Source organism: Cydia splendana, chromosome 8 (assembly GCF_910591565.1).
Source record: "Cydia splendana chromosome 8, ilCydSple1.2, whole genome shotgun sequence".
NCBI classification, from domain to species: Eukaryota; Metazoa; Arthropoda; class Insecta; order Lepidoptera; family Tortricidae; genus Cydia; species Cydia splendana.
The window spans coordinates 21,782,315-21,807,304 of NC_085967.1; the positions used below are offsets into that span (position 1 = coordinate 21,782,315).

Here is a 24,990-nt window from a genome sequence, read left to right on the forward strand (position 1 = left end):
TGAGCAGATCAGCTGCATCTGACAGCAATGTATAGATTAGCTACTGTCTCGCGCTATTATGCGCTGAAGAAAATATACCACTATTTACGTTATGACGATTCTAGGTTGTATCAGGTGTATGCTAAAAATGTACTAGAGAAATTTAGAAAAAGACAAGAATTTGTTTTTAACCTGAGTTCGTTGCGCTCACATGTTGGGGATTTTTTCGAAAATGTGATAAATGTTAAAATTTTGGTCATGTACAGTGCGACATAAAATAGTTGAAAATAAATGAGGGCGCCACTTTCTACGTAACTGTCACATTTTTGACGTAAAATGCTTAACATGGCAACAATTTAGTATGGACATTGTTTAGTTCCATTTTATTTAATTTCTAACTATTTTATGTCGCATTACAGGTGTACTTGTAGGTCGTCGTGTAAGCGCACTTATAAAATTCAGTGACAGTGACATACTTATAAGCTAGCGTGTACGTAATTTTCTTTCGATGCATCTCTCTCGTACTCGCACTTTAGTGCGAGCAAGTTGTATAGAAAGTAAGATACGCAGACGAATTAGCGAATATGTCAGTTTGACACTGCTAAGGCAGGCGTGGTAAAGCTAAGCTGTTTCTTAGTTGCCATAGTTACCTACGCTGTAGTATTTCAACTGGCTGCCCTAAACAACTTACACACACATTGATACATGAGGAAACATGAACATATGCCTCTTTCATGGACATATTGTCTAGACTAGACAAAAAAAATCAAAATCGCTCTCCTTCTTGATGCGGCTGGCAAATCATAATTACTTTTTGGCAACCGGATTTTTTAACCTAATTAGACCCCGCTGAATCCGATTTTGCCGGTTGCTTGGTCTGTACCACCGTTTAAGAGTTATTTACGAAAAACTAAATAAAGGGACCTTTCATATCAAATATCTCACTTCCTGTCAAGAATTCGATCAAGCAACCGGCAAAATCGGATTCAGCGGGGTCTGATTAGGTTAAAAAATCCGGTTGCCAAAAAGTAATATGATTTGCCAGTCGAAATCGATTATTACAAAAATATGACCAGTCTAGTCATAGCACATATACAGCATGCGCACATAGCACATAATTGTAGATTGTTAAGACGCCATTCATTTATTACGTAAGACGACACCAAGATGCGATTTTTTTTTAATTTCTGTGAAATTATGACGTTTAAAATAATACTTCCACACTTTATGTTATCAAACACGGTGCTGAGTTGGCCTAAACGGGCTCCAGTTCCTCTGTAGGTATACAAATAAACACACCAAAATTATTTTTTGAAAAATAAACACTAACACAAACCAAACGTACTCATTTTTAACCGACTTCAATTTCATAGAAGGAGGAGGTTCTGTATTCGGTTGTGGCTGTTTTTTTTTTCTATGTACGTTCACCGATTATTCCGACATCCGTAGTTCGATTTGAGTAATTCTTTTTTTGTTTGAAAGGAGCTACCTCCAAGTTGGTCCCATTTTAATTTGGTTCTGTTCTGATGATGGGATCCATGAGGAACTGAGCGAACTCCTCAATTTTTAAAGGCACATGCATGGTATTTTGGGCGTTTTCTTAAGCAACTCATGCATTTTCTGTCGAAAACCACCAATTTGATGAAGTAGACCTGATGATGATGATTATTTTGATGATAATGATGATGATTTCTTTAAATGTTCAGCGATTACTCCGGCACCTGTGATCCGATTTGAGTAATTCTTGTTTGTTTGGAAGAAGTTACCTCCAATTTTTCTAAAGTAACTCGAGCATTTGCTTCCGAAAACCACCAATTTGATGTACTGCAACTGTAGCCTTACCACGAGTTTGACATTGACATATTCGCTAACGTCTTATGCATCTAAATGTAACTTTTAATGCATCTCGCTCACACTAAGGTTAGTACGAGCGAGATGCATAGGAAGTAAGTTACACACATGCTAGCGAATATATCAATGTCAAACTCGTGGTAAGCTGGTAAGGCTACTGATCGGGGGTTAGGGTTATGAGTTAAGGGGTCAGGGATTAAGGGGTAGGGGAATGGCGGTTGAAGGGTTGCTGGTTCAGGATCGAGGGGTTCCTGGATCAGGGGTTGATGTGCTGTGAGGTTGAGTGATCAGGAATTTTCTCGAGTCCGTCTGGGAAAATTCTTGATTACATATTTACTAAAGTAATAGGTACACGAATTTAGTGTTAAACATGATCTTGTTTTTCATTCATGCGTCGCGCTCTTAACAATGCGTTAAAACTAAAAATGGTAAAATAAAAACTTTTTACAAAAAAAAATAAACCGACTTCAAAAAGGATGAAATAAAATATTATCCTTTTTTATGTCTATGCGTTACCAACTGATATGTTTGAAGTCGGTGCCAAGCCAAGTAGTAACAATGCCAGTCAAAAATAATCAGCTTTATATGGCTATAAATCCCATTAGAACTGTACTAATAACTATTATAAATGTGTAAAGAATTCTGTCTGCCTCTTTGTCGCCTTTTCATGGCTAAACAACTGAACCGCTTTAGGTGAAATTTGGCAAAAAGGTAAATTCCTTGAATTGTTTTATATTTTGAAATGTAGTCCTCTGGATAAGGGACGGGAAATAACTCAGCAAAAATACGACGGCAAAAAAATGCATTTATATTTACACTAATGTGCCGACAAATATGGTACGGACTGCGCCAAGAAGGTTTGATCGTGTGTTCTGAGGTGTGTTCTTAGGTCCAGTCGACGTCAATGATATGTTTACACTTTTGCACCTTGCTCCTTTGTAATAAGGCGAAAAGCGTAAACATATTTTTAACGTCGACTGTACCTACAGAAAGTACGTTCATTGTCGTCGTGTAAGGCAATCCAACGTAGGTAAATCCTTATCGAATCGCACCAAAGTCATGGTATGCTTCAAAATTTGGCTTGGCACCGACTTCAAACATATCAGTTGGTAACGCATAGACATAAAAAAGGATAATATTTTATTTCATCCTTTTTGAAGTCGGTTTAATTTTTTTTGTAAAAAGTTTTTATTTCCTTTAGATTCTTGCCTACCTAATATAGGGGGGAAGGGGTCAGCCTATTCTTATTTTTTCTTACATAGAGGAGGGAGGGGGCCAAAAACTGGCAAAAACCGTAATAAATAAATGGTGCCTAACCAAGAGATGAAAGGCACACATTTCTGTCGACGTAGTTTTCTCACTGCGTTCGCGCGCCAATAGTCCGAGGTTATTTCAATTTTTATGATAACCCCGCGGTGTTAACTAGCTCAAACGGATTAACATTATTACCACACCCTACTCATATTCGTCACTTTGACACCACCCCATTAACGTTTAACTGATCTTAATTGCTCGCAGATACGAGTCAAGTGATCAAAGCCAGTCTGCACCGTAATTTGATGCTTCGTCGACATCGTGGCTTTCACATATCGTTCAGCGCATTATGTAGATTGACCTTAATTTTCAGAAGGTTCTTAGTTCTCACTGAATTAATGCATTAAGGTACCGTTCGAATATAAAGTGTATTCATCCTTACTTGTCCTATCATGTAAACAAACACTTCTAGAATACATTATTACACTTTTCTCTGGAATTACACAATAATCATCACTTAAAATGTTGTTGTATACTTAAAGAAACTCACAAAGTATTGAAATCAACCAAATAACCACTGAATAATATCATTTCTTATAAGATTTCCATCAATAATCGCTGTAACGAACGGATCACCTCAAAAACATCTGACATTACGATGTCTAGATTCTCTATGAATCATCGTATTGTTGGAATGTCACGTTTGTTTACTAGACGTCAGGATGAAATATGAATACACTTTAGATGTGTTGTATGGGAGTTGCTCGTCTTGAATATTTACCTACTAGTCTCTGCTTCAACCTACAAGGTTAGTTATCCGTCATCATTTTGTGATCATCATTGAGTGAACTATACCCGTACCACAGTCTATACAGTCGTTCGACGAGGGGTGACGGAAGGCGGGGGGGGGGGAGACGCTAACGTCTACTTATAGTGTAAATAACATTATTTGCGGTATTTGACACATTATGACTGACGTATATAGAGATGTAACTAACGCAAATCGATTGTCACAGCAAGCGATTACGATTGGATGGCACGTAGACTGAGGTATCGAATTGTGACGTACATATAATGAATTTTTATTTGAGATTTAAATAAAGCTAGAATTATATGGTTTTCCCGCAAGCTACCGGTCGGTCGGTGTATTTAATACACCGACCGAGTAGGTCGCACCCATTGTCAAAATTGAAACTAACTGGGGATCTATTTTAAAGTTTATTTATGTTATTTCTGTGTCAAATTTGTTGTCTGTTAAGTGACGATAAATATATCCATATTTACAGTTAATTATCCACCTTTTCCTTATTTTTATTAAAAGAAAAATGAAAAATTCATATCGATTTACTTAGACGACTACCGATTCATAAAGGTGGTGTCCGGCCAACCCTAAAATTAAAAAAAAAAGACTTATTTGTTGATTGCTGTTGTGAGTGACAGACGTCAAATACCGCAAATAATGTTATTTACACTATAATTTACTTTGTATACATATCGCTCGCACTAATATGCGAGTACGAGCGTGACTCCTAGAAAGTCAGTTATGTTCACGCTAACGTTTATGTCAGTGCCAAATTGGTGGTAAGCACAAAATGTTTCGCGCTCTTTACCTAGGTCCTACATTGGCAATTTATTTAGTACAATAATAACAAGATAGATGCGCAACTTTAGATGTACATAATACATTCCTGGCCCACTATAACTTGGATCTTTTTAAGAGTCCATTAACGTGCACACTAGCGCCACTGCTAAATTATCGTGATTATTTAATTGTAACGAAATATATTTAAAAAAGGGTCGCTACGTACTGTTTTTTGTATTTAAGTACCTTTTGAATACATTAAACGGACGGACGCATAGATTGACCAATCCAGCAACATAAAAACTAATTTAATGTATTCAAAACGTACTTAAATACAAAATACAGTACGTAGCGGCCCCCTTTTTTAACTACCTGGGGGCCGATTTTTGAATTTCGATCGTTCGATTTCGTCACTCGAAAATCGGTGGAAAACGGCGAAATGCTAATTTTTGAAATACGAGCGATAGAAATTGGGAATCTAGTGGTATTGAGCACTCGTTTTCAATTCTATTAGTAGAATTTAAATGCCTAGTAGTGGAGATATTATTGAACGAAATACACGAAATCGAGCGGTCGAATTTCAAAAGTCGGCCCCCTGTCGTTAAATTTAAATAATCACGATTATTTATCAGTGGCGTTAGTGTGCACGTTGATGGGCTCTTAATTCGAGAGTGAATAGACATCTTTTAGGTCAGCATGCTCCATCCTAGACTACATCGGCGCTTACCTTCAGACTGTGGTCACATGCTTACCTTTTTCCAATAAGAAAATGTTGGTATCTCAAAGTTTAAAAAAAAACCCCTTGAGACGTTGATTTTATGTACACCCAGCTGCAAAAGTATATGGCCATTTTATCGAATTCCATCGCTGTACTCGCAGCTCGCTGTATTACTTATCACTTCTGTGTTTATTTCCCAACGATAAGAACATGGTACATGGTATATAGGTACTCGTATATTGTCAGTATGCATATGCATAAGTATACGAGCTTTAGCAAACTCACAGTCAGTTATATAGTTACCTAAGTTTACCAGCGATCCAATTTATAACTGAAAAAGCGAACACTCCTCACGTTTTCAAAATGCAATCTTCATACCCTTTTGCCGATACCTTCATAATCATTCAACCCTTAAGGTCCGAAGATATGGCCTCCAAATCTAATATTAAAGCCCCTTCGCCACAGTGAGTTCACAAACAGTAGCAGCTATCCGTTTTACATCACTCGATTTACTGCGCGTTTGATGGCAACTTTGGAAATATAGCCGGTCAAACAACTTTGTCAGTAGAAAAGGCGCGAAATTGTAATTTTCTATGGTACGAGAACCCTTCGCGCCTACATTTTTAAATTTGCCGCTTTATTCTACTGGCGGAAATGGCTTGACAAAGTATAAATCAAATTATTGTTATCAATTTATTTTGATTTGTACCTATATTTTTAAGTGTTTTACTCATAAACTTATATTATAAACCGTAATAAGTCATATTATGCCCTTACCGGAATTTGAACCCAGAACCATACATACGCAAGGTCAGTACTACCCACTAAGCCAAACTGGTCGTCGAATGGTATTAAGAGGAACGGGCACGGCCGTTTCTCCATACAAAGGTAGTCTCCATAATCCTCTCTGGATATTGACATTATGGGAAATATTTTTACATTATTGGATGTATATTAACCGTAGCTATAAATGTACGGGACATTTTACTTATTTCGATATTTCGATTATGGTAAAAAATAGGAGCGGAAAACAGATTTCGTACCGTAAAATGGGGTGAGTAGGGTCAAAACTGAAATTCAAACCTCGATAACATTTTATTTTTACATATGAAAACTGAATGGTGTATATAATAAGTGTTCCGGACGTTTGTATTTTAGTTTTTATTTTATTTTGGGTAATTCCATTTCATAACTTTGACGATAAAGAGGAAAATCCACCTCACCCCGTAGTGCCTCGTATTTGGGGTGAGAGGGGTTTTCATACAAAGGTGATTTTGGAAGATTGTTGGATCGATTTTTTTTAATTATGCGTATTACTATAGCTCCATTTTAAATTGGAATACATCATTTTTGTAGCAGTAGCCTTAAAATCCCTTCTCACCCCCCTCTCAAACCTTCATTCGTCATTCATATGTTTCATTCGTTTTACGGTACATATTTTTAAATGCGTCTAACTCTTATAATAATTAAAATACGAAAAAAAAAACGTAGAGGCATAGCTGTGGTTGATATGCAACAAATTGTGTCAAAATATTTTCAATAAATTTAATATCTAGGAAAGAAAATGAGGCCTATGTTTGTATGAAAAGGCCAATACGCGCGGGCCCTCCACTTTCGTCTTAAGTATTGGTATTATTTCACTGTGATGTCGATGATTGATGATACTAACTGTAGGTATTGTATGGATTGCGGTTTGTCATGACGTCGTTTTTATGGAGTTTCAATAGCGTGGCTGCGTATTGACAGGGAACTTATGACGGGAGTCGAACGTGAAAGGTGTTAGTTCATGGTATAATAATATACTCCGCCTGGTACTCTCTTCCCGTCTTTTCGTGGTCACGTGACTGACACAAGCCTACGTCATCATGCGACAGCGCTATATCGCATATTATCATATACTAGACGGGCCCGCAGCTCCGCTCGCGTAAATGAAATAAAGAGTTCGTCTTATGTTTAGTTAAATACCGACATTATTATGTATTCAACCCTGCCATGGTTTAAAACTGTGATAGGGATTTCTTATTTGTAGCCGTTATTTGGATAACTCAATTCGCAAATTTGTCAAAAAATTATGTGATTTTATAAAAGGCAAGATTGTATTTTTTCATCTACACGTATTTATTTAAAACTTGTTTCAAGATAAAATTATTATTTGTTCTTATAAGCCTAGTTGCAAAAACGTTCATTAGATTAATTTTCGCCTTAAGACGAATATGGACGACCGCCGCCCTTAAATCGCCTTTTCATACAAACATAGGTAGTCTAGTCCTCTCGGTCTTGCGATAGCTCTCGCCAGTCGCCATGGCCGAGGTTGAGCAGGTCTTGAGCAACTACGTCGTTTCAGCGGTACCTAGGACGTCCACTCGGGCGTCTCCCATTTTGTTGTCCCAAGTACCTGCGCTCTCTTCACGGCACGATCCTCTCCCATTCTCTCTAAGTGTCCGCGACTTCCGCGAGCCACCACTGAATTTAGCCGCTTTTGTCTCTCAAAATTTCGCCACTATATCGGACCACATCCTTATTTCTATGGCAACAAAATTATATTACGATATTTGGCCGACTGCTGACTGTACATTTGCTTATTTTTATCAGGTCGCTCAATAACATCTGAACATGCACTTTAATCTATCTACATAACTTACTATCAACTTTGTATATTTGGCCCATCTCAGCATTCTTAGCCCGTTCCCCGGACGAATGGCAATGTTTGCCGAAGCCGTAAAAGTCAATCTGAATAATATAACTCAAAAATAAATTTAAAACAACAAAATACAAATTGATAATAATAATATAGTAATTACTTTGATTGATAAGAATGATAAGTCATATATGACATAAATCACTCGTATGGGCTCTATAGACTAAGGTTGAGGTTGGCAGCACTTTTTATTTTACTTCGTGTAAAAAAACTCAGAAATACCTGTATACCAACATGACAAACATAATTTAGTTTACTTTAACTTACGGATTATTTGGTCTAATATGTAGCACCGCCAAACGAAAGCAACCGAGAGTTGCCGAGAAATGGCCGATGAAGATTGTTATGAAAATTTCTTTTCCTTATTGTAAATTAAATACGCATCGGAAGCGATAGTTTTTAGTTTAGTTCTATTCCCATATGTAGATATTTGAACAGGTTTTTCTTATCATACGTGCGTCGTATTCGAGAAACGTGTCAAAAACTTTTTTAGAAATTTGTAAGGTGCCATCTCGCTTCTTCCCTCCTTTTTTATCCCGTTCTGGTTTTTCAATTTTATATATACCTATATGATGATAATATGCGATAGCGCTATAATATAATGTGGCAATGTTATTGTGACGTAGGCTTGTCACTCTGGGAAGAGAAGACCTTGTTTTATTAGAGTATGGTGTTAGTTCATCGAATTGAATGGTGTTTTTATGTGTTCACTAGCGACCCGCCCCGGCTTCGCACGGGTTACACAAAACCTTAACAAATTATACACTTAAGGCGAGGTATGCCCGAGGAAAATTTTCAGATTCTGTCAAATTACCCCATTTCACACACAAGCACACTTCACGCACACTACCTCACTTTACTGGGACAGGTCAGTGACCCATCCTGTTTTTTTTTAAATGCAAATGAGAGTATTTTGAGTTTCGTGTTAACCACTAGCCTCCTTTGAGGAAGAGAAACTCTAAAAAAGTTCCATTGAAAGAAGGAAGAGAAACAATATATTTTATCTTACTCTCCTTGTCTGTTCATGTCACATGTGACGTATTTAAATGTAAATTAACTAAAATCGAATTCATTAGATACGCGTACTAAATAAACCGAATAAATACAGAAGTCGTCAGATGAAAAACGTTATTTAGGTACTACTCTATTCAATAGGGCTTTCGATAAGCCTCAATGACAATTTCATTCAAATCATATGTGTATTCCGATGATCTTATTATTATATAACTTACTTACCTTAGCGTAGCTTCAATCTGTATATATTTAGTTGTAGTACCTAGCTAATAAGAAAATTTTTCATGCTTATTCAAGTGAAATTTAGGGGAGAGCGGGGACAGACGTAACGGCGGGTGGAAAGGAAAGTAACTATTGCTCTGTAGGTTTATCTAATAGTCAAAATACCACTCCGCTGCTATTAGGTGATAGACAGTGGCGCCCCCTTCACTTGCATTCAGTCGAAACGGGCGCCACGTGGTTGTATGAGAGGACGCAACGTGATTTTTCGAATCAAAAGTACGTTTTTCGACTTTTAGTTATTTGATGTTTACGTTGTATTAAAATACATACATTTTCTGGGTATTTGCATATCTCCTAGAGTGGCATTGTCCGGCTCCCGGTCTCTACGGTAAGTGGCGGGGAGCCGGGAGACGGACAGACATAACGAGCCGTTGAATGGCGGCGCCTCAGATTTAACGGTGGGTTGAGGTTGAGTGGCGCGGCCATTTTGGAAAAATATACGTGAAGTGGCGGGGCCTCCAAGGTGGTCGCGCGTTAGAAATATGACCATTTCTCAAAAAATATGTATGAATGATATATATTAACTATGTATTATTGAATTCAGCATAAAATGGTTTATTTGATTGTATACCAATGAATTACATTCTATTTTATGTGAATTATGCTGGACTTGATCAAATCTCATATTATTACCAATTTTTTTCTACTTTCATGTATAAAAATACGTATAATTAGGAAATAAAACAATTGATTGTAGAAAAAGCAGTTTTTATGACAAAACAATACATTTAATATGATTCACACAGTTCTAACAAACTTTATTTTACGCGGGAATTCGACCGTTAAGGAATACCATCCTTGTTTATTGACGAATGCATCTTGCAAGAGTGACCAAGCAAGGCATAGTTTTAACGGTTTTATTTTAGGCGCGAAATACGATGTCGCACAGAGGCCGGGAGACGGTCTCTGCCACTCACGGGCTTGTTATGACGGAACCGTCTCCCGGTTCGCCGCCAATTAGGGAAGTGTCCGGCTCCCGCCCTCTGCCACGCAGGGGCATATTTAAAAAAATGGCCGCGCCATTTCTCCTACCCTTCAACCGGAGGCCCTGCCACCAGAAGGGATATTGATTATTGATTAGCTTGATTGCAATTTATTTTCACGAGCACGTTCCGTTTCAAAGATATCTTTCATGTTTTCAGAAAAATGCGATCGGGTACAAAAGTAACAAAGCCGTACAGGTACAAAAGTAACATTTACATCCCATACAATATATACCTATTGAATCTAATATGGTGTCACATGCTTAATGCGTTAATGATGATTTAAACGATGTATGCCATATTTGTGAGTGAAAAAACTCTGACCCTGAATTATCTGAGTAGAAAACATGTTTATAACAGAATAATTGATCTCATCACTTGAAATAATAACAATTTCTAACGAGGACTTAATATTGATTTATTTTCTTAAAATGCTAATGTTTATGTAGTTAAAATGCAAATATTAAAGTGTGTGATCAATAATAATTTACATATTTAATTAGTACTTTTTTGATTTGATATACCTATCATATTATATTAATTACAGCCCACTGTGTCTTGTTACTTTTGACCCACACGTGTTACTTTCTGCACGCCAACGGGGTCATGAGTAACAAAAGAAGATTTTTTAGTCACTCTGGTACTTACATACAAAATACACAATTATAAGGTTAATCAAGATGTTAATGTACAGAACATGCAATGAAGTTATATATGACTACATTAATTTCATCAAAATAATAACGGTTAATAACGGTGTCTTTCCGTGACCACAGCTGGTGCAACTCAGCTGAAACGTCGGAATTAAAGGTAAAAACAATGAAATTATATCGCGGTAGACCCGTTTGTGTAATTAAATATAATAACGGTTAGCCAGAAACTAAGGTCAAAGTACAAAGTGTTGCGTTTCTCCCCGCTCTCCCCTACGCATCCAAAATTACTGTACACCTATGTTCATCACTACATTTTTGCAAACATATCGTTATCTTCATCAATAAATAATCTCCTGGCAGGGTGGAAATTTAATTTTGGCGGATTGTTTTTCTCTGCATCTGACTGTACAGCTACGCCAAATTTTTGGTAAACTTACGGTTATATGTTCAGAATCTGAATCTGTGTAGTTATTTAGTACGAAAATGCTGAACGAAGATATATGGACATTCCTCTGGTCCTTGAACTACGTCCAAAAGAGAGGTATGGGCACTGTGAATTACATCTCGCTTTGTGTGGTAGGACACAGCACAGCGGATGTCATTCCAGATCTAGAGCAGAGCTCAACCTTACAGAAATCTGCAGCCAAATAACACTAGATCCTACTCATAGTATTGTTCCTGCCGGTGAGTATGGTTGCCAGTTATCAACGAGGGTGCGGAGGGTTAGGCACGGCAACGCGCATGTACCTAACACCTCTGGAGTTGCAGGCGTCCATAGGCTACGGAGACTGCTTACCATCAGGCGGGCCGTATGCTTGTTTGTCATCGACGAGGTATAAAAAATATATGCACAGAATATAATTTAACTAGAAACTTTGTTTTATTTTATAGTAAATTTGGATAACAATCGATACATAGACAATCACAGTAAACCAGTCCGCAACGGTATTGGCCTGTAAGCCTCGTAGGCAAGTATATCTCGGCCTCACGAGCCGCAAAAACTCACTAGGACTGAGGCTAGACCATAGTCGTTTATTTATTCTTGATTTCATGAAGGTTTGCAGAACAGCACGTAACCGCATTATATATCTGGGCGGACCTCACAGCAACAAAATAGGTGTACCGCTTCAAGATTTTCAAGTAGTACACGAAATATTTACATATCGTTCCGTATTATTTGAAGGTAATATTTGAAGATCAAAAGTTCTCTAACATAAATACAAGATCACAAAATTGTCATCACAATCAGTTCATTGACGTTTTTTTTACTTATAAGTTTAGTTTAAGATTTGTTTTATTTTAGTTTTAATTTTAACGTTTAGTTTCTTGTGTTGATTTTGGTTGTTCATTGACGTTGACGTACAGAAGTCACATGGGTACATTTTTAAAATTACGCAATATTAGGTAATACCAGCATAATGAAAATTAACTCCAATCAGTAAGTATGAGTCTTCAAACTTTTTTCATTTTAAGCGGGGTTTCAAGGAGCAAATTACTTAAATGATTTTAGAACCGTATTGTTTTAAGATAGTTTACTGCGTTTTTCAATAATTATCCCCCGTAAACAACAACAAATCAAATTTAAGATGAGACTCGAGCTCTATGTGATGATAATTAATTTACCCTATTTTTTTAAATACAATTTGTCTACTGGTATACTTTTTCGTATACGTATATGGTTTAATGTCAAAATAATTGCAAAATCCAACTGTCAGTTTAGTGCGCCCCGCGATAGGACCGCCTTCGTTCAAGCCCAGCGGGCATCTCAAAGAGTAAAGTAAGTAATATAGGTAAAGAGAGCCCTCTTGAAGCATTTTACGGAAACTCATTTGAAAGCGCCATCTCTGATTCTCCTCCGAAACTAAGTATGTATGTGTGCGTGTACAACTACATATGCATCCATATGTGTACTTTCGTCCCACATAATATTAGGTCTACTTGGTCGGTTTACAAGTCCATTTTTTGATTGGTTTCTTGTAACAAATAACTGTAATTGTTTACAAGAAGTCAAACAAAAAATGTACTTGTAAACCGCCCAAGTAGACCTAACATTGTATCCCTATGGGTCGAAGCGTATCCGCAAGGGCCCCCGAAAACAATAAGATAAGATAATAAGATAAGATAAGACGTAACATTATGTGGAAAACGTTAATGTTATCAATAATGGAATAGAAAAAAAACAGAATATTAAAGTAAATATGTTTATTACTTTCATTTTGTTGATAGCGTAAGTAATACAATAAGTGTAGGGAAAATAGTAACAGAGACAATAGAATAAGTGTACTCGTAAAGAAGCAAACTTGTTGTTTACCTCTCGTGCTTATATCGAGGTCAAAACATGCGAAATATTCCAAAATTACTAGTGTATAGAGAGATTTAAAAAGTGGAATCTTGAGCGTTGCAGAGTCACGAGAAGCCAGCAAACTTTGCTGCCTAGAGTAATACATGTTTTACACCACATTATCGCTAGGAAAGTACAATTTTTGGTAAATAATAGAAAAGAAAGCGTGTGGTGAAAAAGCATTCACACACAAGAAAATACATGTTAATAAGACAATTTACTACGAATACCTAATAGAGCCTAAATTTATTTATTTATTTTTGTAATGTTTATATGTTTGTTGTAATATGATTGTGCTGCACGTTTAGTTTCGTCTTCGTCATCATTATAATTTATTTTACCACATAATATGCGATTAACTGATCTGCACCAACTGTACAGTTGTATTTATTGTAGTGTTTGTGAAATACTGGGTCAGTTTATCTTTATGTATAAAACATTTAAAAGGATAATCAGTTCGCATTTTTGGAATGGAGCGAGTTATAATTGTTTAATGAATGAATGAATGAAATGAATGAAAATGAATGAAAGAAAATCTTTATTTCAGGCAACTAATGGCCCATACATAAATACCTTAAAACTAGCATACATATTATATAAAAATATATTTTATAACTAAACTTTAAAAAACTAAACACTACATATCACATTATGGCTGCTATGCATTACGCAACCCCGCAGTGTCAGGGAGCCGGCCGCGGAACCGCCGAAACTTGACACCCTTCGGCCAAAACTCCTCCTTGGTGAAGGTCGCTAGATGGTCAGTCGGAACGCTCACCACAAACGAATTAAAATTCGCATTGTGTCGAGATTCCAACTTCGCGACCCTCAGGATGAATCCGGTCTTCGTTTTCACATACTTTACGATGTCATCGACCTTCGTAAGGTAATGTAGACGGGACACATACAGCAGCGTCGACGGTGTTGCAGGACGCAGCAAATGGTTCGGTCCAGTCGGTGCGGTACCACACTGATTCTGACGAGCCGGTTTTCTTCTCTTCTCCAACTTCTTGAAACCGTCCTCGTCACATCGCGACTCCCTTAGAGTCGGCTGTGATTGGTCCTTGTGAACAGGATCACGAAGGCTCTGCACCCTTTTCTTCGGCCGCTGCTTAGGCTTGGACATAGCAGGCGGCTTAGCGGCAGTACTAGCGTAGGAACGTTTTGGGGTTAACGTACTCTCGCGTGACGTGCGCGTCTCCGGTGACGTAGACGGGCGGGCGGAGGGGCGCGGGTCGGCGGTCGCCTGCTCAGCAATTGCCGACGCATCCAAATTCGCGGGTTCAAAACCGCCGATGGACACATTCTGCGCAACGTGACACACTGCTATGTTAGAGGTATCTGACCTACATTCCGAATGTGCGCTACGTAATAACGCCAATTCGGAACGTAGCTCACTGATGGTATTATTAGATACCTCTAACTTAGCCTGTACTTCTGCCAGACTCGTCTTCAGGAATGTTATGTCCTTCAGCAGCCTGGTGACGTCGACGTGATCAAAGGTAACTGGCGGTAACCGGTCTAGCCGCTTCGCAACGAAGGCAGGCACGTCGTCTGGATCGGTCTCCTTGAACAGTTTTATTATGTCCTGGAGACTCTTCACGCCGCCATCCCTCCGACGGGATGGCATCTGGTCAGTTTTGCCGAGCGTCTGGAAGAGCAGCGCCTTGCCACTGCAAATGTCGTCTTCACTGAAACTTGATTTGCAGATCTGCCTGATGCTGACTTCATCCATGGTGTCTACGGCGTTCTGTACAAACGCCAGTAATTCATTCGCTATGAGTTGTTGCGAACTCATCGCGAAAAGTACGGGGCAGCGACCTAAGTCACGCCGATCGCGAATAAATATTTTATTCGATATTATGCAGTGAAGCGCGTCCGATTCCAAGCGCGCATCACACTGCACTGATAAGATAATTTAATAAAAGCGCTTTAAAGGCGGCTTCAAACGCCGTAGTATTAGGTGCGTTGTTTCTTGCCCCATAGCTGCGAATGTTCCCGAAAAAGATTTCTAAGGGATCCTGATTTAAGTGTCGGGTTAATAAAATGTCAAAACCGAACTTTTCCGACAAAACTGTCCATATTCTTTCTACACCTTCTATAGTTTTAATAAAATTAATAACAGATGGGACGGTCTGTTCGAATTTTCGCATTTTATTCCCACTCATTTCTTGTTTTTTTTTTTATAAATGTTACTGTCTTTAAAATTGTTTTACAGCCTTGCCATAGTTTATGATGTGGCGAATTCCGCTTCACGCATCCTATGTATTTTTTTCCGTTAGGAATGCTTATGGTATTTCCATTCAAGCTGTCAAATAGGTCGTCGAGCATCAAAGTAATGTCAATTAACTGACGACAATCCTGAGGCAGATCGCCACTGGCCGATAGGTGTTCAGCGGCTACATGCAGCTACGCTGTGGCTAAATAATTGGGTCGCTAATATGACTCGCATTTTTTGATTTTTTTTGTCGATTAACATGCTCTTCGGTCAACTTGTCCACTAGCCGTAGTTCTCTATATGTTAGGTCGGAGGCATATAACATTTCATAATATTGCCACATCACTATTTTCTCTTGCCCGTTTGTGACGTAGCGCATGTCCTTGGAAAGTAAATTATTCCTGAGTCCCTTCATTAAATGGGGAGTGTCATAAATATGGATAATGTTTTTGCCATTTATTTTAAAGTGTTCATATGGTGACTCCTTCTGTACTGTCAAACTAGCTGTTTATTTTCTTTTTTTGTGTCATTTACTAGTTCCCTGATGGCTCCAACATTTACTTGGCTCTGATCACAAACAGTGTTCACGATTATGAGACCGGATTTTTGTGCGTGTTTGATAACATCCACAATATTTTTTTTTTAAATTCCTTTTTCTGCAAACCTGTCGTAAAATAGTAGGCAATCGGTTGCTTAAAATTATGTTTCATTACTTTTACCATAAATACAAAGGCGTGGTCCGCAAACGCCTTGTCACGGTTGCAAGCAAAGACTTCCATTCTATCCTTTTGCGCATTATAAGAAACCTGCGGTTTTAAAGACATCTCGTCGAACATGAGGCTGCATAATCTGTCAGATAGGTTTTGCTTCGCAACAGTTTCCTTATTTTTTTTGAAAATTATAGAGTTTATCCCCGGTCTAAGTTTTATCTGGCCCAGATAAGCGCTTCATAGCTTTTGTAGATGGCAACGTAAAATATTTATGAAGTAATGCATAGCATTTCGGACTCTTTTTGTATACGGTTAATGATAGCACCTTTTCTTCAACAGTGAAGCGTCGTCCTTTTGGTGTTTTTTTCGCTTGCTGCTGCATCTGCATAAATAGTCGCGCTGGTTTTGTCATGTTATTTACAATATCCTGGAATGCAGGATTGGTTGTGAGGTCTTCGGCATTTGCCAGCCTCGCTGCAAATGACTTAGATTTTTTCTGTAACCTTAATATCTCCGTACGTAGCCGCTTGATTTTTGTACGCAGTGAGATTGATTCTTCTAAGCTGGTGCTAGATGATTTTGTTTTCAGCCCATCTGAAAAACAAAACTGAATGTGTGAATTTGGAAGCATGGTTAAAATAACAAACCGCACTGTTACAATAGAGACTATTACTGCCATGTTCTGCCGCCAAAGAGCAGCATTAATTTGTTTAGTAAACCATTATGGTTTAGAGCAGTGGTTCCTAACCTTTTCAGTTCGGTCACCCCTATGACTAACTAGGGAACCTGATATTAGGTCAGCTTATTACCCCCGCAAAATAACAGGTTTACCCCCACGGGGGTAAATACCCCCAGGTTAGGAACCACTGCCATAGAGTAACTTATACATACTAGGCCTTAAACAGTTTTTTGACAAGTTTTCACTCTGACATTGATGCACCAAGGTGGTTTGCTTACAGGTGGCCTACCGCGAAACGTGAAAATCGGGATTTCTTTATCTGCCTCTCCATCGATCGAATTAGCAAGAGTGATAGAGAGGCAAAAACCGAACTTTCGATTGTCGTGTTTCGCGGTAGGCCATGTGATTGACGTAGTTTGTTTACTGTATGTGCTAGTGGTGCTACCTACGCAGAGCTTTGCCTAATATTCCCTATTGTACTATTTATATGTTTATTGTATGTTTATTGTGTTTATTAAAAATCAGTTTAAGATTGAAGAGGTAATGAGGGTATGGTCTTGGGTCGTTGTTTCATCACAGAGTTCCTATGGCCACCTCCTGTCTCCATCATCAGATCAGCTCGATGGTACCATATATATTGCATTGTCATCCGATTTATACATGCATGCAAAATTTCAGCTCAATCGGAAACCGGGAAGTGGATCAAATTTAACTTGCAAGATTTTATTACACACAGACAGACAGACAGACAGACAGACAACGGTCAGGTGAAACTAAATAAAAGCTTGTAATAGTTATTCTGTGGTACAGTGTTGAGTAAGGTACGGCTAAACCGGAAATAACTGAATCGAATTTGATGAAATCTGCTCGTACTCTGAGGCTATGGCTGTGGATAATGTCTCTGCCCGCATAGAGCTGGGTGCGCCTCATGCTGCCCTCCAGTCGCTATTATGTGTTTGGGATGAGGTAGTCTGTCACTCATGAAACCATGACATTAAGTAAAATTTCTATGAGAATGAAATAGAAGGCAACTGCTAGAATACTCTCCTTCACATTCCATATTTTAATTGCTTAATTTTACAAAAAAACATGTACCTTTACAAGCAATTAAACAAATTTTAGGTAAGTACGTATTATCATAGACAAATATAGTAAGACAAGAGTGCTCACTCCATACATCAGTTTTGGTACCAAAAATATTAGTATTTTCATAGTCGACATCTAGCATCGAGTAGCGGAATTATCAGTACTGCTACTTGACGATAGATGTAGCGGCGACCGTAAAGTCTAATGCTCAACAATTTTCAGCTAATATTATAAACTGATTAACCGGAACTCTATTTTCAACCCCTTCCGCTTCTAATATTAGTTGTAAATTGTTGTTCAATAAAAATTTCGTTGGTCGGCACTTGAGAGACATTTAGTATCGAGTAGCGGTACTGATAATTCCGCTACTCGATGCTAGATGCCGACTATGAAAATACTAATATTTTTGGTACCGAAACTGATGTATGGAGTGACCACTCTTTGTCTTACTATATTTCTCTATGGTATTATTTAAGCAAAAACCTACCTGCGGAATTGCTTTCTGTTGGTGTACTGACACTCTGAAACTGCAGAAAGAAGGCGGCTTGAGGCATTTCAAAAACATCTGAAAAAAACAATTTTTTATATAAATAACGTTAGAAAAAGAGAAACTGTGGCGATTAACAAAAAGACGGTGGTAGCCTGTTCGGTAAGGGAAATTATCGCTTACAAACAACAAATACAAACAAACAAACTTTCAACCCCTTTTTTCATCACCTTAGGGATGAATTTCCCAAAATGCCGAAATTAATTTTCTTTTATTTTAATAATATATCTTTTTACGAAGTTTGAAATTGCTAGCATAAAATAAAACTTGAACCCCATACAAACTTTCATCCCTTTTTAACCCCCTTAGGGGTTGAATTTCCAAAATCGCTTCTTATCTCTTGTACAGTTTATAAATCTAACCTGGTGTGCAAATTTCAAAAGTGGCTGTGACATACGGACGGACGGACGGACGGACGGACAGACGGACAGACGGACAGACGGACAGACGGACAGACGGACAGACGGACAGACGGACAGACGGACAGACGGACAGACGAACAGACGGACAGACGGACAGACGGACAGACGGACAGACGGACAGACGGACAGACGGACAGAAGGACAGAAGGACAGACGGACAGACGGACAGACGGACAGACAGACAGGACGAACCTATAAGGGTTCCGTTTTTTGCCATTTGGATACGGAACCCTAAAAATATAATATAAAATATATAGATTACCCGTATTGGTTGGTAATGCAGCCTGCTGTGGTGCTTCATTAGAAACTTGTTGTAAGTTTGAGGTAGAGGCTTGTTTATTAATGTTTGGCTGAGTAGCATGCGAAATTTCCAAGTTGTCAACATGCCTTTGTTCTGTAAAAAGGTAGAGAGGTTGGCTGGTGCGTTAATGGACGGAATAGTTCATATGACAGAATTAGCTACGTTGACCTTATTTCTGTCAGCAGTACATTGCAAGTAATGGCTTCTTTTCTCTAAATATCCCTATAAAAATTATGCATACTATTGGGACGGTCGAAGAGATAGTTCAGATCCGGAAACCGCTATAGAAGACGGATAGGCCTGAGGCCGACAATCCCTTTTCACGCCGAGGTATGTATACTTAGTGCTTTTCTCAAACATGCAATGAAATAAATAAAATAAAAAATCCACGAAACCCAAGTTTTATTTATAGAAAAAACTAAAAGTAAACTACACCTAAAATATAACTAACACGTACCTATATCTTTATCACGGGTATGTTTTACACGAGTCGTGTATTTTTACTACCCGTATATTTTCATGTATCTTTGATTTGTTCACCTTGTATCCGTCTGACTGTCGTTTTTGTCACATAAGTTTACATAGTCTTTCATGTTCATATCATGTTTCACATACATAGTTGCTTTATGCATGGAGTAAATAAGTATAATTTCCAGTGTTGACGATTTTGTAGTTACTTTCATTTCTTTAAAATATGCCACAAAACTTTCTAAGAAACTGTAAGCCACTTTCCTTAGTTTCTCAAATAATAAAATTGCCATAAGCAACCATATACATACTTCGTCTTTGACTTGGCGGCAGAGGTAGCAAGTTATTTAAAATCAATTCTGCTTACGCTCCCAATTCCATCTCCTACGATTACAATTAATATTAATTTCATTATTTCGTCGGAACTCATATTAAAGTAAAAAAATCGGGCAAGTGCGAGTCGGACTCGCGCACGAAGGGTTCCGTACCATACAAAAAAAAAACAAAAAAAAAAAGCAAAAAAAAAACGGTCACCCATCCAAGTACTGACCACTCCCGACGTTGCTTAACTTTGGTCAAAAATCACGTTTGTTGTATGGGAGCCCCATTTAAATCTTTATTTTATTCTGTTTTTAGTATTTGTTGTTATAGCGGCAACAGAAATACATCATCTGTGAAAATTTCAACTGTCTGGCTATCACGGTTCGTGAGATACAGCCTGGTGACAGACGGACGGACGGACGGACGGACGGACGGACGGACGGACGGACGGACAGCGAAGTCTTAGTAATAGGGTCCCGTTTTACCATTTGGGTACGGAACCCTAAAAATCAACAACGCACCATAAATCCAATAAAACAGAAATACAGAATGAATGAAAACTTTCCAACTTTGCCTCCATAACAATAAAAAAAAATAACTACGCGTGTTTGAGTAGACCTTCTTACCGCTAACGTTTAGATGAAATATTTTATATGTTTTTATTTGTGTAGTTAAATTTATAATTTAAAATTATAGAATTTGGTTAATAATGTATTTTTTATTATGTTCATGTTGATTTTACACAAATAAAACTGCAAATTATAGCAAACATTGTTTTTTTTTTATAGGCGTAGTGGCAGAGTGTCACTGTGTCATTACGAACCATAAAGTGGTAACAGACTATCGCACCACACCAAGGTCATTGTGCGACGCACCGATAAGTAAGAGCGAGAAAGAGATATCGCTTTCTGTGTGTTACGGCCAATAAAGCAAATACTGTCTCTAGTTTTTTTTTATGGATGAACGCCACGATGCTGAGCGGCTACCGCGAAAACCGAAATTGTCAAATTGCGGGGAACTTTCTCTTTTACTCCAATGAAGGCGTAATTAGAGTGACAGAAACAAATCTCCTCAATTTGCGAACTTCAATTTTTGCGGTTATAGCCCTGTATGACAAATATTTGTGAAATGGAAATTAAAAAAAGCGGCCAAGTGCGAGTAGGACTCGCCCATGAAGGGTTCCGTAACAGCAAGTAACATAATAAAATTGCGGTTTACAATTTATCACGTAGTAATAAAAAACTACTTACTAGATCTCGTTCAAACCACATACATTTTACCACTTTGGAAGTGTCTCTCGCGCTAACTATTTAGTTTAGAACAAAATGATATTAGAAACCTCAATATCATTTTTGAAGACCTATCCATAGATACCCCACACGTATGGGTTTGATGAGAAAACAATTTTTGAGTTTCAGTTCTAAGTATGGGGAACCCCCAAAACTTAAATAATAATAATTATTATTGTTTTTTTTTTCTATTTGTGTGTGAAAATCTTAATGCAGTTCACAGAATACATCTACTTACCAAGTTTCAACAGTATATGTAGTTCTTATAAGTTTCGGAAAAAAGTGACTGTGACATACGGACGGACAGACAAACAGACAGACATGACGAATCCATAACGGTTCCGTTTTTTGCCATTTGGCTACGGAACCCTAAAAAGAGGACTTTGCCGGCCTTAGCCTAGCTGCACCTGAAGGCCTACCGCGAACCACGTTCGATGAGTTGCCTCTCTGTCGCATTTGTGAATTCGTACGTAAGTGTGAGAGGGAGGCAACACGTCAAACGTGGTTCGCGGTAGGCCTCCTGAAACGTTATACTTCGCAGCCTCGCTTAGGGAACATAACATCAATATTTCATTGCATGTTTGAGAAAAGAACTATTACGTGTGTACAAGGTATTTTTTGGCAATTTTCTTAAATAACTTCTATTATAAAATAAATACATTTAATATATGTACTTAAAATGCGCTCTTTCATTGGGTGTATATAAATATAGTTTGAAAAACTTTATTTTGTAACTTTCTCATTTACCGCCCAAAAGTGGCCCCCCAATGCCCCCATGTTTAAAATTCATTTCTTTACGTTACACGTCCGTCCGTCTTTGGGTCACTAATTTACATATGTGTACCAAATTTCAACTTAATTGTTCCAGTAGTTTCCGAGAAAATAGTCTGTGACAGACGGACAGACAGACAGACGCACGAGTGATCCTATAAGTGTTTCGTTTTTTCCTTTTGAGGTACGGAACCCTAAAAACATCGTTATAAAGAGTTAGACTGGTTTTTCCTACATACGTATAACTAATTCTGAAAGATAATCTTATAGATTCATATCAGGTAAATGCAGTGAAGTGAGTGAAGGCATTGCTAATCTATGTAACGGGTGGTTACGGTTTTTGTCTGCATTCTTGAAATGTTTATCACAAATGATCCTCTTCTTATGGTACTCATAATCCGAAGACTATTCCAACTTGCCACCAACAAGTGTGACCCAAGATTTGAATTCTTCTGGATACTTGTCAGGATTTGGAAAGCGATGGATTATTGTTCCTGAAAAAATAAATTCACTCTCCTTGTATTATGTTTGCCTGATACATGTAAGATAATGTTAAAATAAGTAGGTATGACACATATTTTTATACCATGTCTGGAGTATCTAGATATGGGATTTTAAACTATACATATGCATAGATATGAGAAGATTCTTATAGTTTATTTTATAGTTAATTAATAATATTTAAATGATAAGTTTTAAGATGTACTTATTCTAAGTAATTGTTCATTTTTAGGGTTCCGTACCCAAAGGGTAAAACGGGACCCTATTACTAAGACTTCGCTGTCCGTCCGTCCGTCCGTCCGTCCGTCCGTCCGTCCGTCCGTCCGTCTGTCACCAGGCTGTATCTCACGAACCGTGATAGCTAGACAGTTGAAGTTTTCACAGATGATGTATTTCTGTTGCCGCTATAACAACAAATACTAAAAACAGAATAAAATAAAGATTTAAATGGGGCTCCCATACAACAAACGTGATTTTTGACCAAAGTTAAGCAACGTCGGGAGTGGTCAGTATTTGGATGGGTGACCGTTTTTATTTTTGCTTTTTTTTTGTTTTTTTTTTTATTGCATTATGGTACGGAACCCTTCGTGCGCTCTCTCCCCAAATACGAGGGACTACGGGGTGAGGTGCATGGGATTTCCTGTTTATTATTTGTATTAGGTATAGGTTAGATTCAGTAATTGCTATGCCCTTGTAGGGCTCATATTTGAAACAACTCATTTGTTATTTAATACCTATATGTACAACATGAATGCAAATAAAGAACTTGAACTTGTATGTATTGTATTGTATTGTATTGTAGTTCGGGCGATTTTCCGAACTTGTATGTATTAGGTACCATAATTCGTGAAAATGAACTTACCAGTGTTTTTACAGCAGCACATAGTCTAAGCATTGTAGCAGATTTATCGATAGTGGCCTGCCTTATCAAAAGTTACTAGTACTTAGGTACCTACCACAAAATAAATTTACTGTAAAATAGCGTCCATATCGCACAAAATAACACAGCACACAGCGAATGCTCAACGACGAGGCGGACCAACACAGAGGTACAACTCAACGCACTTTCGAGGTTTTCATAACAGGGCATGTGTTTTAATTCGGGCTATAATCTAATTTCTTTCAGAACCGTAATGAAGGAAATGGCTGAACCATCACTAAAATATTTCAAATTTACCCTCTTCCAGTGACAGCAAAAAAATTGCATGTCTTGGCGGATATGCAAGTGTTGCCAGCATAAAAAAACAGCATAATTAAATCAATTTATAACAAAATTCTTATTTTTTTTCAAAATTTATAGAAAATTATAATAATTACAAATATGAATTCGTACTTATTTTAATTTAAATATTAATGCCACTAAAATTATATACATTTTATAGTGACATCTGGTGAAGTAGTTTGTGTAATCGGAAGTCAACTAATTTTTTCAGAAGCAAGATATAGAAGTCGCCTGCATCTTTACTGACGTTAACTACATTTGAAGTGTCCCCCCCCTGGGGCATCTGATCAAAGAAGTTGCGTGCACGGGACCGCTGATATCATGTTTTTGAACTTATTTATTTAATGTTAAATTAAAAAAAAAAGTAATCGCGGAATTCGCTCAAGCATAAAATTGCGCGTTATTAGAAGCAGTTTTCATATTTTTATCTTTTGTGCACAAATTGTTACGAATGTTTAAAGTCCGTTTTAGACCTATGTTCGTGATCGTTTTCTATCGAGCAAAAGTCAAAAACTTAGGATTCGAATCGCGGAAGTCACTAGAAAAAGCCCTCAAAATTGCTAATTGAATGTATGGCAGCCGTATTGTGAAGCAAAAAAGAGCTACGGCTTTTTAAAAACTTCGTTTTCTGAACCCACGGCACCTTAAACCTTCCTCAAGAATCACTCTATTGATAAGTGAAAAGCGCATAAAAATCCGTTCAGTAGTTTTTGAGTTTATCGCGAACATACAAACTGACACTGCATGTGGGGTTGCGTAATATATAATTATATCGCAGCCATAAAGTTTTTCGTAGTTTATACGGGTAGATATTTTTTTTTTATAATATGTGTATGCCAGTTTTAAGGTATTTATGGGCCAGTAGTTGCCTGAAATATAAAGATATTTCATCACTGTACAGTACACCTTATAAAACAAAGTCCCCCGCTGCGTTTGTCTATAGCAGGGCTCTCCAAACCCCGGCCCGCGGGCCAAATCCGGCCCTCGAAGCGTTCCAATCCGGCCCGCCGACAGCGGTCCAATCCGGCCCGCGGGAGCCAGGCTCCAGGTGTTCAGCCCTAACAGCAGCAGATACACGCCCCCAGGCGGCGAAATGCTGT

At 38.0% G+C, this 24,990-nt stretch overlaps 1 long non-coding RNA gene across 1 annotated transcript in view; it reads right to left on the reverse strand.

Moving 5' to 3' along the window:
- Positions 1–24,990, reverse strand: part of LOC134793036 (uncharacterized) — an 814,647-nt gene that overhangs the window by 415,233 nt on the left and 374,424 nt on the right. The window contains exon 2 of the long non-coding RNA XR_010144492.1: positions 21,381–21,777. This is a non-coding gene — a long non-coding RNA (uncharacterized LOC134793036). The remainder of the gene's footprint in view (positions 1–21,380; positions 21,778–24,990) is intronic.